This window comes from Rana temporaria, chromosome 1 (assembly GCF_905171775.1).
Source record: "Rana temporaria chromosome 1, aRanTem1.1, whole genome shotgun sequence".
Lineage (NCBI taxonomy): Eukaryota > Metazoa > Chordata > Amphibia > Anura > Ranidae > Rana > Rana temporaria.
In genome coordinates, this window is record NC_053489.1 from 152,261,988 (window position 1) to 152,279,619 (window position 17,632).

At 41.1% G+C, this 17,632-nt stretch overlaps 1 long non-coding RNA gene across 1 annotated transcript; it reads right to left on the minus strand.

Annotated features, from left to right (window-relative positions):
- Nucleotides 1–15,798: 15,798 nt before the first annotated feature.
- On the minus strand, nucleotides 15,799–16,666 carry LOC120924826. The gene is made up of 2 exons (XR_005746441.1): nucleotides 16,431–16,666; nucleotides 15,799–15,961 (listed from the first exon to the last, which is right to left on the minus strand). It is a non-coding gene; the product is annotated as an uncharacterized LOC120924826 (long non-coding RNA).
- Between the last annotated feature and the right edge of the window lie 966 nt (nucleotides 16,667–17,632).

A 17,632-nucleotide genomic window follows, 5' to 3' on the forward strand; every position in this document is an offset into this window, starting at 1 on the left:
TAAAACTATAACCAATTTTACCCTCTAGAAATGTATCGTTAAATTCTATTGACAAGTGTCTGTTTGGAGTCTTTACTAGTTTGTCAAAACTCCTTGTACCAATGTGAACATCATTTATAGCATGTACCGCTGTCATCACTGGGGACTAAAGCTTGTGGAGATTCAGAGTAGACCCATCAATTGGTCCTGTTCCCTTTCTTTGCTAGACGTGGAATACACTTTAAACAATAAGTTGGGATGCTTTTCATTGTTACCCTTGTTAAAATATACTAAACAAAAAAATATAAATAAACAAAGATACTCCTCATTCTTTGGTGTGGTTGAGCAACTTTTTGCAGTGGCTGGCGTGGTCTCGTCCCTCACGCTTCTTTACAATGACCCAGTCACCTGGTTGGAAAGAATTTAAACTAGTTATTGTGTCAGGGTCCAGGAGGGACTCATGAACCCTGTGGTGGACCTTTTGAAGTTCATGTTACAGTGACTGCACCTACCCTATCAGCTGAGATTGTAGGTGACAGCTAATGAGGAAAGTACGACTCTGGTTTTGGTTGACCTCCAAACAAACCTCATATGGCAATAACCCAGACATGTGGGACTGTGGGCACTGCATGCCTGTGCGTGGCTTACCATCTGGGGTGTAATACCTGGAACCATTGACAAAAAGGTTCTTATGGGAGTGTCCTTCACCAGACAGCTGCTTGCTGATTCAAATTCAATCAAAGAAAGACAGTCGTGGCACAAACTTGGTTAGAATTAGAAAGGTTTGAAAAACTGTCACTTACATTTATCCCCCATTTTCTTCCTCATTACAAACTGAAGGAAGAAATGCAGGATTTAGAGTGGTGCAGAAAAAAAAACCAAAGAAAACGCTTATGATACTTTTACTTCCTCAGGCGTGTGTATTTATCCATGTGTACAGCTGTCTACATACACCTGCTTTCTATGTACATACACTTTCAGAAACTTCTTGGACCTGAAAAAAATACTTATAAGCAAAAAGTATTACTCTATCCTTCATATCTAACCTGCAAAGATTGGCAAGCAATAATGACATTCCTGTACATTGGTAAATTGTCAATGACATTCTTCAAAATCAATTTAACTAAACCCTCTGTAACTCTTACTTTCCTGTTGCTACAAAAATACAACAGCCGCGACACGTAGGAGAATCGCTGCGGTAAGTTCGAACATATTCGTGTTACTATATTCAATGAGAAGACTAAAATATGAGACAAACATTCAGATACAAATGTGGGGGAGATACTTCATAGTTTCCAAAACAAACATGAAAAGAACCAAAACCATCAGCCAGAATGCTGCCTTCACTCTTTTAGCAATAGAAAAATATACAATGGGAAAAACATGAGAGCAGCTCGAAAACCTTGCATGGACCAGCCATACAAAGTTCAAAAACGGTCAGGAGAATTTTAACCACAAAAGCGTGTACTACACATCCATCAACCCACTCATCATTACAGATTTCTGAAGCCACAGCTGAACTACTTCCAAGGTATTTTTATTCTGGAGTTTCGTACCTCCAGACATCAAAAGTACCTTCCAAAGGAATGCACCTTACTGTACCCTCTGACCATATATGCCAATTTTTAAGGAGTCTCATGTCCGGAGCCCCAAACCCAGTGCGGTGCAGCTGTCTGACTGGTGTGGAGCCTAATTTTTTTCCTCCAGCGCATTGACGGCACATTACCCATAACGATTCAAATCGCTTTTTTGGCGAACTCTGCATCCAGAGAACCCTGTGCTTTATTTTCGGAGCGGTTATGGTATTCACCTTTATCACCATAATCGACCCCCGGAATCCCGATTATTGTACACAGCCTGACCGGGGGTTTTAAGACTACTACTCCTTACGTTACGCTATAACGTGTTCGTCCGACAAACTACAAAGCACCATGAAATCGTCCACTATTCAAAACAATATTATGGCTTCTTTCTTCCTGTATCTAGATGTTACAACAATATTGTGGATGCCTCCCATTTACTCTCTACCCAAAACTGTATTACAGTATAAAACTTCACAAAACAACTGGAATAAAATTTAGAATACTCTTTCAAGAGACCCCAAGCTCCCCCCACCTTCCTGTGGACACATCAAATGCTGTAAGGAACTTCCTGTTGCATGCTCAGCTCTAAAAACCCATCAAACTGGTTTATTTACATATCAACGTACAGGAAGATGGAGGGTGAGTGGAAGCTTCATCTTAAAAAAACTCTTGTCCAGGAAAAGGGCAAAAAATAAAAACCCATATTGCAAATGGGGGTGAATCCCCCTCAGCCCCTGGGCAGTCAGATCACTAAAACTGAAAGTTTTTTTCTATTGCATGATAAAACCCAAAATAATGAGGGAATGGCATACATTGCCCTCTGAGAAACTCAAAGAAAATGCCCGAACAACCAAAACTCAAATCAAAGTTAGTCTCACTATCCACTGAAATTCAGTGCAAAGTAGGGACCCCACCCTAAACTGAAATTCAATACAAAAAACATCATTCTTTTACTGAAAGGCTGATAAAAAGTACAAACACAGCTAACCTGAAAAGACTGAATTCACTTAAAAGGAAAACAGAAAACACAAGACCGCATGGCTTCTCATATTCAAAGGAAAAACAAAAATGGTGCCTACTTGAAGAAAGGCTAACAAGACCAAACTGCGCCTCTACAAACCAGAATCACCTTTTAACACAGAACAGACTGTACTACTTAAAGGGGTTGTAAAGGTACAATTTTTTTTCCTAAATAGCTTCCTTTACCTTAGTGCTCGGCCCCTCGTGCTCGGCCCCTCCCTTGGACAACAGGAGAGTCAGGACGCCCACTAACACACAGCTCCTTTCTCTATCTGCAACATAGAGAGCGTCCTGACTCCCCTGTTGTCCAAGGTAAGTGAAGAAGGACTGCACTAAGGTAAAGGAAGCTATTTAGTAAAAGAAAATTGTACCTTTACTTTCACTAAATGTTGAAATCTGGCCCAAAATGGACGACGACCACATGGTAACAAAATGACAGACTAAAGCCAGGAGCACAACAAAATGGCAGACGAAAGCGGCAGCGTAGCCACATGGTAACAAAATGGCCGACGAAAGCCAGGCCATGACAAAATGGCCGCCGAAAGCCAGGCCATGACAAAATGGAAGACGAAAGCCAGGCCACTACCACATGGTGCTACAACAAAATGGCCAACAGCAATCAGGCCACAACCACATGGTACTACAAGAAAATGTCCGACAACAATCGGGCCTACAATCGGGTGAATTAAACACATGGAAATGCAATTGCTGATATAGCCAAAACCAGCACAAACCAAGATTTCTTCACTAAAAAACCCAAATATCTCCCCACAAAAATTGACAAACAATTGAGACACCACATTAACAATTTAAGCTAACTACTAGGGACCTTGGCCAACCAAACAACACGGGCTCTCCAATCAAAACAACAACAACATTACATAAAACACAACTCAAACATACACTCTTGTCCCCTAATATAGCTCATTAACTCTGAAAGGTCACCAGGCACACAGGACAATGCTGCTTGCATGTTTGCTCAAAACATTAGAGCTCCCTCCCACAGGGCGTAGTCCTTTCAACAAACAGCTCCTATTGTAACAACCATGCCTACCCTTCCCCCGTTCACGGCCACATGGCAGCAGCCATTTTGCAAAAAAAATCAAACACACACATAAAAGTAACTTTCCAAACAACTTCAATATAAACCATATGTGTCTTGAGTCAGTTAAACACCATGCACAACTCACACATTACCATTTCTCATATGCATCACAAACTTATTACACAGTCACTCACACAACACACAGTCTCCTTACACAAACATTCTAGGTTGCAAATATCCCAATCCATGCTGAGAAATCACACACACAACAGACATATGATCAAAATCCTGACTACCATTTTTCCAAAAGACAAAATATTTGTTCTTTTGCAAAGCAGAGCCTCCCTAACACATTGGACCATGGATCCATTTTCTCCCTCATCTTTATCCGATGCTAAGGAGACTCTATTCACTCTGTTTCTGGCCCACCATGTTATGGAATATAGGCTGTAGGCTGAGCACACACATATCTCCTGTGCTAATAAGCACACATTCCATCTATTGGTATAATTCATCTTTTCTATCACTCTATTTCCTGTATATCCCCAAGTAAACAGACATCACCGCAGCTTACGTTCTCAGCAACATGCTCTTCTGCCTTCTCCACAGCATGCCCTTGGTTTTTATTCCAACATCACAAAAGCAATGACAAACAGGAAGTGATGGCTCCAATAGTCAATCGCTTCCTCCATGGGAAATGACATCACAGGAAATTACCTCACAGGATATGAATGTCAACACAGGAAATCCTTCCAACAGGATGAGTTAATACAAACAACCAATGAATAATGACTAAGGGAGTCTTATAGGCGTGTCTGCGCAGGGACAGCGTGTGTGCCTTTCCCGGAAGCCATTTTATTCAACTAAACATAGGAAGCCGCATGGCTAACAAACATGAACTCTGTCTCTGTCCATAACAACTCAAAGACATCTGTATTAACTACTGGTATGAATCCTTATTCTGTGTTGTTCAGAAAGGACAAGATTTCTTCACTTTTGCAGTTCTGCCATACTTTTTCCATTTTCAGATGATGGATTGAACAGATGTTCAAAGTTTGGGATATTTTTTATAACCTAACCCTGCTTTAAACCGCTCCAAAACTTTATCCCTGACTTGTCTGGTGTGTTCCTTGGCCTTCAAGATGCTGTTTGTTCACTAAGGTTCTCTAACAAACCTATGAGGACTTCACAGAACAGCTGTTTGTATACTGAGATTAAATTTAAAAACCATTTATAATTTTCCTTCCACTTCACAATTATATGGCACTTTGTGTTGGGCTATCACATAAAATTCCAATAAAATACATTTTTGTTTGTAACATGACAAAATGTGGAAAATTTCAAGGGGTATGAATACTTTTTCAAGCCACTGTCATGTTTGGAAGACAGACTATTCAGCTAGCTTTGTACTTTGCCAATTAAAACCTTTGAATTGCATTTACCTACCCGCGTCAGATACTGTATTTATTGGCGTATAACACTCACTTTTTTACCTTGAAAATAAAGGATAAACTGTGCCTGCGTGTTATACGCAGGGGGCTGTGGAAAGTTTTTTTTCCTGAAACTTCCCTCTTAAAGTTAGGGTGCGTTTTATACGTCTGTGCGTGTTATACGCCGATAAATACGGTAGTTATTTGTCATAGGTATGCTGCAGTGGAGGCACCAGGAACAATGAAATTTGTATCAAATGCTTACCATAATGTTCCTTTCACGGTCTAGCATATGCTCCCACCCTCTGTATAAGATATTTACTAAGATAGCTGGGGGTTTTGTTATCCTTTATTTTTAAGTTATTCACCAATTCTGAGGTAGGAGTCATGGGCATAGCAATATCATAGGTCTTCTGCCATGGATAGGCACCAGAAAGATTGCGTAAAATATTTGATACCTTTTTGCATTTTTCATTTTGGACAGAAAGGGTTATTGGGTATTCTTTGCATTCACTAAACTCTTGGGCAAGTTCCCTTATAAAGTCAATGGTCTATTTGCAGGGCTCAAGTCCTGCGGGAACGCGTGGGAACGGAGTTCCTGCACTTTTTTCACAGCAGGAACTCAGTTCCCATTGCAGGACTAGAGCAGCGGAGCCAATCCTTCACTAAGCGGCGATGCCCTGCTTGAGTCACTGTCAGGAGCAGGCGAACCTTAGTAATACTTTATGTTACTGCCCGCTTCCTGTATATGGATTCATTGGGTAGTGTGCGGGTATTCCGTCTCCTCCTCGATGCCGCAATGTCTCCTGGGAGCTTTTGTCATTGTTCCCAGGAGACATTGCGGAGGTCTGCCGCGAGTTATCGCGGGATTTAGAAAGAACTTGCTTCTTTCTAAATGCCGCGATAACTCGCGGCGGACCTCCGCAATGTCTCCTAGGAACAATGACAAAAGCTCCCAGGAGAAATTGCGGCATCGAGGAAGTGACAGAATACCCGCACACTACCCAATGAATCCATATACAGGAAGCGGCCAGTAACATAAAGGATTACTAAGGTACAGTGGATCGAAAAAAAACAAAAAACATGCGGTTTAGTAATTATGCATATGAGCGTATCTTTTATTTATTTTTTGGTGGGGAGTGGATCTTGGGTGGGAGTTCCCAAACTTTTTTCCCCAGGACTTGACCCATGTCTATTTGCCTTTATTAAATCAATCCAATTGTGTCTTCCCCCATTCATAGCTGATTTATATTGTCCCTACCCCACAGCACCCACAAGACCAACCAAAAGACTGTGTGCTGAAGCCTCAAGCCTCCATAATCCCCTTCCTGTATCTTGAAGCTTCAGGTTATGGTCTTGTGACATAATAAAAAGCCATGATTACAACATTTGCAGACACTGATATATTTATTGTTACATTAAATTAATCCATCATAAAAATGGCTTATGCTTCAGCTTTTATCTATCATAAAGTGCATTTATTCTTGGAGTACATTGCAGCGATGTCCTCGTATTAAATACAGTTTAAGTATACATTCATAACTCATAGTTATTTTTTCTTACAGGTGGAAAAAATATTTTATGCAGTTCCCAGCTTTACACTTCTCCAAAAAGTACTTTGACTTCAGCAGCACATAAATCTTCAAGATGAGCCAGTGGAAAGTTGTTTGGGTTTTGTGTAGTAACCTAGTAATGGGAGTTTAAGATTCAGCTTATTATAGTTAAAATATGCAGTACGCCTGACCTGGATATAAAGTTTTGCTCAAACAACTGCTGGCAAATGGCTCTGCGTTTACAGATATACTTTTTCAGGTTTTATTGTACTGACTGACTCTGAGGGATGTGTTCCTTTGCAAAAGCATAGTGTAATCTCACATAAATCATTAGCGCAGTTACAGCGAGAACTAAACACTTGTAAAATATGAATCCATTTTTTGAGCCTACGTTAGAACACTCAGGACACAGATTAAGCAAACACACAATAACAAGTCAGATTTGCTTAATATAACACTCTATCTATCTATCTATCTATCTATCTATCTATCTATCTATCTATCTATCTATCTATCTATCTATGTATGTATCTATCTATCTATCTATCTATCTATCTATCTATCTTACGATCCATCTATAGTAGATAGCATAATGCATAAACACATCCACATATACAATTGCAGAAGTGAGTACCATTGTGTAGCGCCGGCACACAGCTGACAGGGCAGACATGTTTCCTGGAATTACTTCCTGGTTTGCAGGCTTCAGGCGATATGATTGGCTGGAGCCGCAATTACATCACGCGTATGTGCACAAGAGCCAGCGGCCATGAGTGCTGGAGCCGCTGTTCACGGCTTGGGCCCTGAAGAAACAGCACAAGCAAGCCGTTCCTTCAGTGTGCATGTGCCGATGATGTCGGCGCCAGCATTTGCAGTAAATATCTCCTAAACGGTGCTAAACGAAGTTTGAGGAGATATTTACAGTACCTTCAGGTAAACCTTATTATAGGCTTACCTGTAGGTACTAATAAAGAGGAAGACTTTACTTCCTCTTTAATAATAGCATGCAATGCCAAGCTGCGGTTTCCAAAGCAAACAATATCCTTTCTTGTATTCAATTTACAATTTTGCCCCTGTACATCTGGAATATGCAGTTCAGTTTTGGGCACAAGTTCACAATAAAGATATTGGGGAACTGGAGAAAGTGCAGAGAAGGGCAACCAACCTTTTAAGAGGCATGGAGGAGCTCAGCTATGAGGAAAGATTGGAGGAACTGAATTTATTCTCTCTAGAGAAGAGGAGATTAAGGGGGGATATGATCAACATGTAAAATTACATAAGTGGTCCATAAAGTGAACTTGGTGTTGAGTTAGTCACTTTAAAGCGGAGTTCCACCTCATTGTGGACATGGACAGCAATGTCAACCTCATAAAGGTTCTATTCCTTCTTCACTTTTTTCAAAACTGGTTGGAGTTATGCCGTGTACACACCATCACTTTATGTGATGAAAAAAAACGACGTTTTTAAAAACGTCACTTTAAATGACTGTGTGTGGGGGAAAACGTCGTTTTATGTCTTCTAAAAAAACGACAAAAAAAAATTGAATCATGCTTCAATTTTATGCGACGTTTTTACACCCGTGCATGCCCAGAAGCTAGTTATGAAGCGAGCTTCAATGGAAAAACGTGGTGAACGTAACCTCGCTTTGCTAGAACATTGTGAGAAAAACGATGGTGTGTAGGCAACTTCGTCTTTGAAAAATGAAGTTTCAAAAACGTTGTTTTTTACTTCACAGAAAATGTCGTTTTTTTTCATCACATAAAGTGATGGTGTGTACGCGGCATTAGACTTTTAAGGGCAATCAGCACATTGGTTAAAACAATATTCCCAGAACCTGAATTAATTTGCAATTGAAAACATTCTCACTTTTTATAGACATCTCTGTATATTTAGCAAATAAGTCACTATATTCTAGGGTTTCCTTAAAAATAAATAAAAGTGTTACTAAACCCACAACAGTAAAAATAGTCTGTATATGCAGTAAATAATGTTTGTTATACTCACGGTGGAACCTAAGGGGTTAATCCTCTGCATTGTGTAAAAAGGCTGTTTGATCCTGTCTTCTCAGATCCTCCCCTTCTTTTACTGTCCCCAATCAATCTGCTTATAGAACAGAGCCTTGCACATGCTTTGTTTGGTGTGTATTGCTAGAGAGTTGTTTTTTTCTGGGTGAGTGCATGTGATCAGCACAGGGCCAATCAGCTCTGTCCAGACAAAAAGTCAGGGGCCATGCAGTCTCAAAAGACAGTTAAAGGAGAATGAAAACTCCTCCTACAAGCTTAAATCAGTACTTGGCTAGACACTGATAGAAGTCACAAGACTGCTATATACTGCTGATGAGAAAAGGTATTTAGCAGGTTATTTTTGCTGAATTAATTGCATTTTATGTTCTGTGTACTGTATGAGACCAGATATAGTGAATGCAGGGTCCTGGGTTTAGTGACACTTTAAGTTTTTCTTTTTTGTTGTTGTACGTTTGTTTTTGTCTCTAGCATTCCCACTGTAGTTTCTTAACCACTTAAGGACCGCCTCCTGCACATATACATCGGCAGAATGGCACGGTTGGGCACATGTACATACAGGTACGTCCTGTACTAGTACCCAGCCGTGGGTCGCGGGCGCGCGCCCGCGGCGTGCTCCCGCGACCCGGTCCGAAGCTCCGTGACCGTGGGACCCGCGGACCCGATCGCCGCTGGAGTCCCGCGATCGGTCCCCGGAGCTGAAGAACAGGGAGAGCCGTGTGTAAACACAGCTTCCCCGTTCTTCACTGTGGCGGCAGCATCGATCGTGTCATCCCTTTTATAGGGGGACACAATCGATGACGTCACACCTACAGCCACTCCCCCTACAGTAAACACACTTCAGGTCACACTTAAAGTGGAGTTCCACCCATAAATATAACATTACATCAGTAGTTTTAAAAAAATGTCATTAGTCCTTTACGAATTTTTTTTTTTTTTTTTAGATGCCTTCAAAGTGTTGTTGCTAGGCAGAATAGTTAATCTTCCCACTTCCTGCACCTAGGTGCTTAATGCTTCCTAACCTACACCGCACAGACTCCTGGGAATGTAGTGGGTGTAACTTTCCAGGAGTCTGTACACTCCCCAGTCTCAAAGAATCATGTGACTTGGACAGCACAGGTGCTGAAACCTGATCTGACACTGCTTGTGCAGCACTGAGCATGTGCGAGATCTGCAAGGCTGAAATCCAGGAAGTCATACAGTCTGGCTTCATAAAGCCCACACTTAAGATGGCCCCAGTCAATTTCTATTTTATAAAGTGTCTAAATGCTGTAACAACCTAACAAAACGGACCTTAGTTTACAGACTAACTTTACTAGAATACATTAAGCTTGTGAATTACAGGGGTATTTATATTTAAAAAGTGAAATTGTGGCCGGAACTCCGCTTTAACCCCATCAGCGCCCCCTGTGGTTAACTCCCAAATTGCAATTGTCATTTTCACAATAAACAATGCATTTTAAATGGTCCCAAAAATGTGTCAAAATTGTCCGAAGTGTCCGCCATAATGTCGCAAACCAACCGATAAATGCTTATTGTAGAAGAATACGTATCGGCCTAAACTGAGGAAAAACTTTTTTTTTATATATTTTTGGGGGATATTTATTATAGCAAAAAGTAAAAAATATTGAATTTTTTTCAAAATTGTCGCTCTATTTTTGTTTATAGCGCAAAAAATAAAAACCGCAGAGGTGATGAAATACCACCAAAAGAAAGCTCTATTTGTGGGGGAAAAAGGACGCCAATTTTGTTTGGGACCCCACGTCGCACGACCGCGCAATTGTCAGTTAAAGCGACGCAGTGCCAAATCGCAAAAAGGGGCCAGGTCCTATAGCTGCATTTTGGTCCGGGTCTTAAGTGGTTAAAAATCCCACCTTTCTTTTTTTATATGGTTATGATCTAAAAACAGGGCTTTAAATGAAGCTTATTGCTGTAATATTTGTGTATGGAATAAATATATGATAAAACTTTTAGCGTTTCTAAAAAAAATGTGTTACTGCGTTTAGCCGCGTTTAACCAGGTTTAGAAGCGTTTAGAAGCATTTGGTGCTTAAAAATGCTTCTAAACTCAGCGTCTGAATTCATTTTTTTGCTTTACAAAAATGGCTCTAAACCAGTGATTCTCAACCTGGGGGTCGGGACCCCTTCGGGGGTTGAATGAGGATTTGCTCGGGGTCACCAAATTCTGGGCTGTTCATGAAGCACACACTGATGTCCCAGTCTTTTTGCGGCTGCCCAGCAGACCTGTCCCTAGAGCCTGTGGCCACCCAGCTGGGCTATTCCTGCAGCCCGAGGCCGCCCACTCAGTCTCTTCGCAGCCGCCTATTCAGTTCATTGCATGGCTGGGGGGCAGAGACTAGAGGTCAGCTTACTGCTGAGGAATGTGAAGTGGGAAGGGCTGGAGGAGACCCTGTCTCCTGACTTTGTCATAGGTGTCACTGCTAGGAGACACCACAAAGTCGGAGACACAGTGAAGCTGGAGACACAGCGAGTAACACTACCTGTGATTATAGTTGCCATTAAAATTCCCCACTACAGTTCTCAGATCAGCACATGACCTTGATGAAGAGCACCTAAGTTGGCTGATCAGAACTGCCCCCAACACTGCCGCTGACCCCACCCCCCATCAGCACTGCCACTCATCCCATTCCCCCCACCAAGGAGTAAGAGAAGGAATAAAAATAGAAAATACATGGAAGGGAGAAGAAGAGGGGGAGGAACAAAGAAAAAAGGAGAGAAAGAATAAGAGAAAGAACAAGAAAGATGGCTAGAGAGAGAAATGGGAAAAAGAAAAAACAAGAAATTAGGACAGAGGGAGATAAAAGGGAAAGAAAGAAGTCCAAAGAGAAAGTGTGGTACATCCTACCACACTTTCAGGTCAGTTTTCAGGCGCTATTTTTAGCGCAATAGCGCCTACAAACCACCCCAGTGTGAAAGGGGTCTTTTTTGTATTGTTCAGAAAGTTTTCCTCCCTTCATTTTTATGAAGGGTTTATTATATTTATATATATGATTTTTCTGTATTTTCAGTGGAATAATTTTTGCACCCATACTCCTGGTGAGTAATCATGATTCACAAAGCACAAGGGCCCGGATTCACAAAGCACTTGCGCCGACGTATCTCCAGATACGCCGCGTAAGTGCAAATATGCGCCGTCGTATCTGTGCGCCGGACCCACATACTAAGATATGCCTAAAAACAGGCTTCATCCCACCGACGTAACTTGCCTACGCTGGCGTAGAGTGGGCGCATATTGACGCTGGACGCATGTGGCACTCCCATTGATTTTCTATTCAAATATGCAAATGAGGGAGATACGGCGATTCACGAACGTAGATGCGCCAGACGCAAGTGCGCGTAAGTTATACGTACGTCGTAAAGTTATGCCCCATAAAGGAGGTGTAACTCAGCAGCATCTATGCAAAGGACTGCACCAGGGAACACAAGCCGACGTATTTTACGTAGGACGTGAATATGACTAGGCGTAGGTTACGTTCACGCCGTAGGCAGTGATCCGACGTATCTTAGGTAGTTGTTCCGACATGATTGTGAGCATGCACACTGAGATGCGCCGTTCGTTATACGTATCTGTCTGGTGCTCGGCCCATCATTTGCATGGGGTCACGCCTCATTTGCATGGCTCACGCCCACTTCCACCTACGCCGGCTTACGCCTAGGAAACCCAGCGCAGTTTTGGGAGCACTGGCTTTGTGAATTCAGTGCTTGCCTCTCTGCGCTGCGTCAGCGTAGTGTACAGGAGATAGGCTACGGCGGCATAAATGTGCGCCGCTGTCTGTGAATCCAGGCCATAGAGTTTTTCTATTCATGTGATGCTCAGACAGTTCAGCTTTTATACAGCATGTACTCATCTATGTATATGTATAAATACAGTATGTATCATCATTGTATACAGTGTATGTGTTCATGGTATATTTTTACCAATATGTCAGACTTTGTATATGGTTATGTTCATGTTTTGAAAATATTTTCATGCATTTCAAGACCACAGAATTGCTTTTGATACAATAAAGGTTTTATCACATATTTACTCCATACACTCATTTTTGCAGCAATAAGCCTAATTTAAAGTCCCATTCTCTTATTTTGTTTCTATTTCATATAGCCAGGGATGAAGGCTATTTACTGTGGACAGGTCAGGTCACACTTTTCTCTTTATATGATCTAAAAACATTCTGAACAATAAATATGTTGCTATAACAAGCAGATGATTTAGCTCAAAGTAAGTTAAAGATCAGCGTAGTCCATGGTTATAGTCAAAGAGAAAGTTTCACTACAATTTTTGGCACTATAAACGGATTACATATATTATGACTACATAGGACTCTGCATTTGTTCTCAGAGATTTTATGTGCAAGGGGCTCTCCAAATGTGCAATAAGAATATGAGCAGCAGACCTGTGCTTGGCCAGATTGAAAGGCTGGTAGCATTTTACCCCTCATTAAACCATCAGTATGATACAGTCCATGTGCACTCTATGCCCAAGAGTTTGCAAAGATTTTTAAACACCAGCATTCCTATCATTTTATTGGCCTGGCACAAAAATGGCTGTTAACTTGCTCTCTATTTCCATAGTATTTTCCATAACTGAAAAATACATTTCCACTAATACAATAAAGTTAAGAAGAAGATATTCCAATTGTACAATGCATGTCAGAAAATTAAAATGACACTAAACTCTAGTTTAAAAAATAAAATGTATTCAAATATGTATTCTTAATTCTAAAAAGTACCTTCTATTGCTCTCAGTTTCCTCCAAGTCTCCAAAGTCCTTTTTTTGCTGCTGTGATCCAACTTTAGGTTAGAGGGTGGCTACGTTTGTTCTGCATGGCCCTACTGCATGTAGGAAAGTAGCCGTTCTCTCTTGCTTTCTCCTGAGATGGACTAGACAATATGGACTAGGAGCTATGTAGTGTGACTACAGAAGGTCATATGACCACAACTAATGTGTACAGAGGACATTACAAAGAGGCAGAAAAAAAAAGAGTAGGAAACAACTGAATGAAAAATAGATTACAGGATCATGAATAATTGGAAAAAAAGTTTTGGAGAGTAAGGATATTGTTTAGTGTCACTTTAAATTATATGTAAATCCTAATATTGAATTTATCTTATTTACTCTACATTGTTTTGTTAAATATACCATTAAACAGTTTTGTCTGTTTGATAGGAATTTTAGAAATTGGTTTTAGGTCTACTTCTAGGTACCGTATTTATCGGCGTATAACGCGCAGCGGCATATAACGCACACTTAATTTTAAGAGGGAAGTTTCAGGGAAAAAAAACACATTTTAAATAAAGAACTTTGAAGCAAAACAAAGGTAGCTCAAAACCTTTTTTTATTAATAGTTAAAGCGGTTGTAAACTCAGATAATGTTACCCCAAATCAGCAACATGCAATTTCATCTTGCTGTTTAGCAGCTATGCGCCACATACATTATGCAAATAGAACTTTCTTACTTGAAAAATTTGACTTTTTATGATCCCCTTTGCTTGTACTCAGCCGCTGCCATTATGACTCCTGTCTTCCGCGTTTCAGTTGTATTTTATTTCCGCCCTCACATTCCTTCTGTGTCCAACATCACGCACGTGCGCATTCGTTCCTGAAACCAAGCCTCGTTTTCGTTTCAGACAAACAGGTTCTGTCCTCGGCTCTGCGCTCCAACCCCTGTGACATAGCGAGTCACATGGGGTTAGGATCAGCTTCTCAGCGAGGGAGTATCGCGGGATCTCGGGGCTGACGTCAGCCAAAGGAAATGACGCAGCCCTGGCATGTACACAGTTTTCCGGCCAGAAGAAGAGCCGGCCGGAAAAACGGCACTAACTGCGCATGTGCCGATTACGTCATTCATTCGAAAATGACAGATTACACAGAAAGGGATAAGGTAGGAAGCGTTTTACACAGAGCAACTCGTTCATAAGGTAGGGAAGCTTTATATGGTGGAAATAGCACAGGATGGGTTTACAACCACTTTAAGCACTTATCAAGGGAATGAACATAACATGAAACTAAAATCAACTGTTTTAACGAATACACTTGGATAATAAGGTACGGTACATGTTTTTGCAGAAGTTTAAAATTTTGAAATCGTTGCTGTCTGAGAATCCAAGAAACTCTTCATCTTCACTGCTAGCTTCAAAATCACACTCAACACTGCTGCTTTGACTGCTACTGTCTTCATATAGCACCTCGTCTTCTTTCCCATCCAAAGCATTGCTTATGCCACATTTCTTAAAAGATTTAATGACAATATCTTCGTTAACTGAGTCCCACAAAGTCTTTATCCACTCGCACACTTTTGTAATGCCAGGTCTTTTCAATCGCCCAGAATTTGTAACTTCATGTTGGCTTTCATCACACATGTATTTATTCCATTCTTCACGCATTAAGGCTTTGAAGGGCTTGTTAATGGAAACATCTAATGGCTGTAATTGTGATGTTAGTCCTCCTGGAATGACTGCCATCTCTGTGTTGCACATTTTAAATTCTTTCTTTGTTGACTCTGTAAGATGAGATCTAAATGAGTCCAGTACTAACAAGGACGGCTTCTTTAACAAAGCACCTGGGCGCTTCTCCCACGCATTTCTAATCCAAAATCTCATGCCTTCTTCGTCCATCCAACCTTTAGGGAGAACATGCACCTTTATGCCACTTGGAATTTTCTCCTTTGGAAGAGTTTTCCTTTTAAAAATGACCAATGGTGGCAGCTTGTTTCATCTGTCGCGCACGCAAGGACCACGGTATAATGATTTTTTTCATGCCCTGAAGTTTTGATCGTAACGGACTTGGTACCTTTTGCTTGCACGCTTTTATTTGAAGGGACATCAAAAGTGAGGGGTACTTCGTCCATGTTGTCGATTTGACCAATTTCAAAATTTTGTCTTTTCCTTTGTTTGATAATAAATTGATTGAAATTTATTATCCTCTCTTCATAATCTTCCGGCATACGCTGGGCAATCCTGGTTCTTGTTCGCATTCGAAGCTCATGCCTCTTCATAAATCTTTGACACCATGATGTTGTCCCTTTGAAATCCTGTATTTGCAATTCTTTGCTGATTTTCACTGCTTGAATGATGATCATTTTTGTTGATAATGCAATGCCAGCTTTTCTATGATTTACTACAAATTCCTTCACCTGTTCTTCTAATTTTGGCCATTTAACAATACCGCTGCGAAAATTGCATTTTGTTTTTAATAATGTCTTGAGTTTTTCTTCCATTTTTCGCCAATCTCGTATTGTGCTTTCTGTTGGGGGCTCTCCAAAATGCCTTGCTGCAGCCCTATTTCCATGTTGTTTGGCATATTCCACAACCTTTTTTTTTTTTTTTTTTTTAGATTTTAAAAGAAGTTTATTGAAGAGCAGTACAGTACAATTCAATGCCACCAGAACATCCTGGGGCTCAGTGAAAATCACACAGTACATATTAATTATTCGATATAGATTAATAATCGTCACTCAATATTAAATAGGTCATCCTTCTCAACTGTACTAAAATATCTTAAAAAGGCAGGAAAACCTGATGAGTGCACGTAGTTCCAAAGTCCATCCCGACACCCCTAATGGGCACAAACTGTGTCGGGAGTCGACTTAAAGTGTTAGATTCAGAAAGTACACCGTTAAAAGCTGGACTGTACTCGTGGCTCTGGAGAAACTGAAATCCCCAGACCCACGTGAGAGTCCAATAGTGAGGATCATATTGTTAAATTCCAGTGGCTCAGTGTAACCAGGGACGATCCAACAATAATATCCAAAGCAGAAAATAATTCCCTTATTCCACAACCTTTAACTTGAAACCAGCTGTATATGCTCCACGCTTTTTTTTTATTCCATTAGGGATACCAGTGGTATTCTTTTTGCCTAAATTTAAATAAAAAGAGTAAGGTAGTATTGGGTGTGTAAATTTACCAGTACTCTGTTGTAATGTGTGTAGTATGGTATGGTAATACTGGTGTTATTATCATACTTGCATTGCATTTGGACCAAACTCGCACAGGACCCCTTTTTTGGGTCCGCACCAGAATTGGATCGCATGGGTGTTCACACCTAGGCGATCTGATTGGAATTAATGAATTCAGGGCTTGGACAATGCTCAAACACCCCCCCATTAACCCTTTAATTTTGAGGGATTTCTGTCAGATTCCAGAGGCTCTGAGTCTCGGGGTAGTCAGCGTAATCATGGTAACCCTCTGCACGGCGGGAAAGTTACGCTGACTACTGCGAGACTTGGAGCAGGAAGCTTCCTCTGTCCACTGCATCCTGAGACCTGCACAGAACCCAGGCCATGTCCAACGCTAATCACAGCACTGAAGTGGGCGAAGGCTGCCTGAGATCTGGGGATCGATTCCCGCACATCACACAGGCTCCGACGGTGTCTCCGATGCGGTCTCCGATGCTGATTACAGCACTGCTGGAGATCGAGCGCCCGAGACCCGCACATTACACAGGCTGACCCGCACATCACACAGGCTCCGATGGTGTCTCCGAAGAGGATTACAGTATGGACAATGTTGTAAAGTATGTACAATGTTTTTTTGGTAAATGCATATCGGCGTATACCGCCCATATCGGCGTATAACGCGCACATGCTTTTTCCACATTATTTTCAAGATGAAAAAGTGCGTGTTATACGCCGATAAATACGGTATGTATATTGAAAATTATTAAACATTGAGGGCAGGCATGTATGCAGGGAGGGGGAGAAAAAGTGTCTTTGTGGGTTTTATTTTTCCTGGAGCTGGACTTTAATTAAAGTTTGGACCAGACTTGCTCTGTCTTGCTTATACTTGTAGTGCCACACTAAGCGAAGAAAGGGAAATTGACATAGTACCACTGGTGCTCAGGGATGGGGTGAGTGAGTGAGTGAATAACTTGTATAGCTCTACAAATGCCAACTGAATCGCCTCAAGGCACTTATTTCCATCCAGTGTCGTCCTTATCCTTCAGAAGAGATGAGTCTTAAGTTTTTTCCTGAAGGCCCGATGG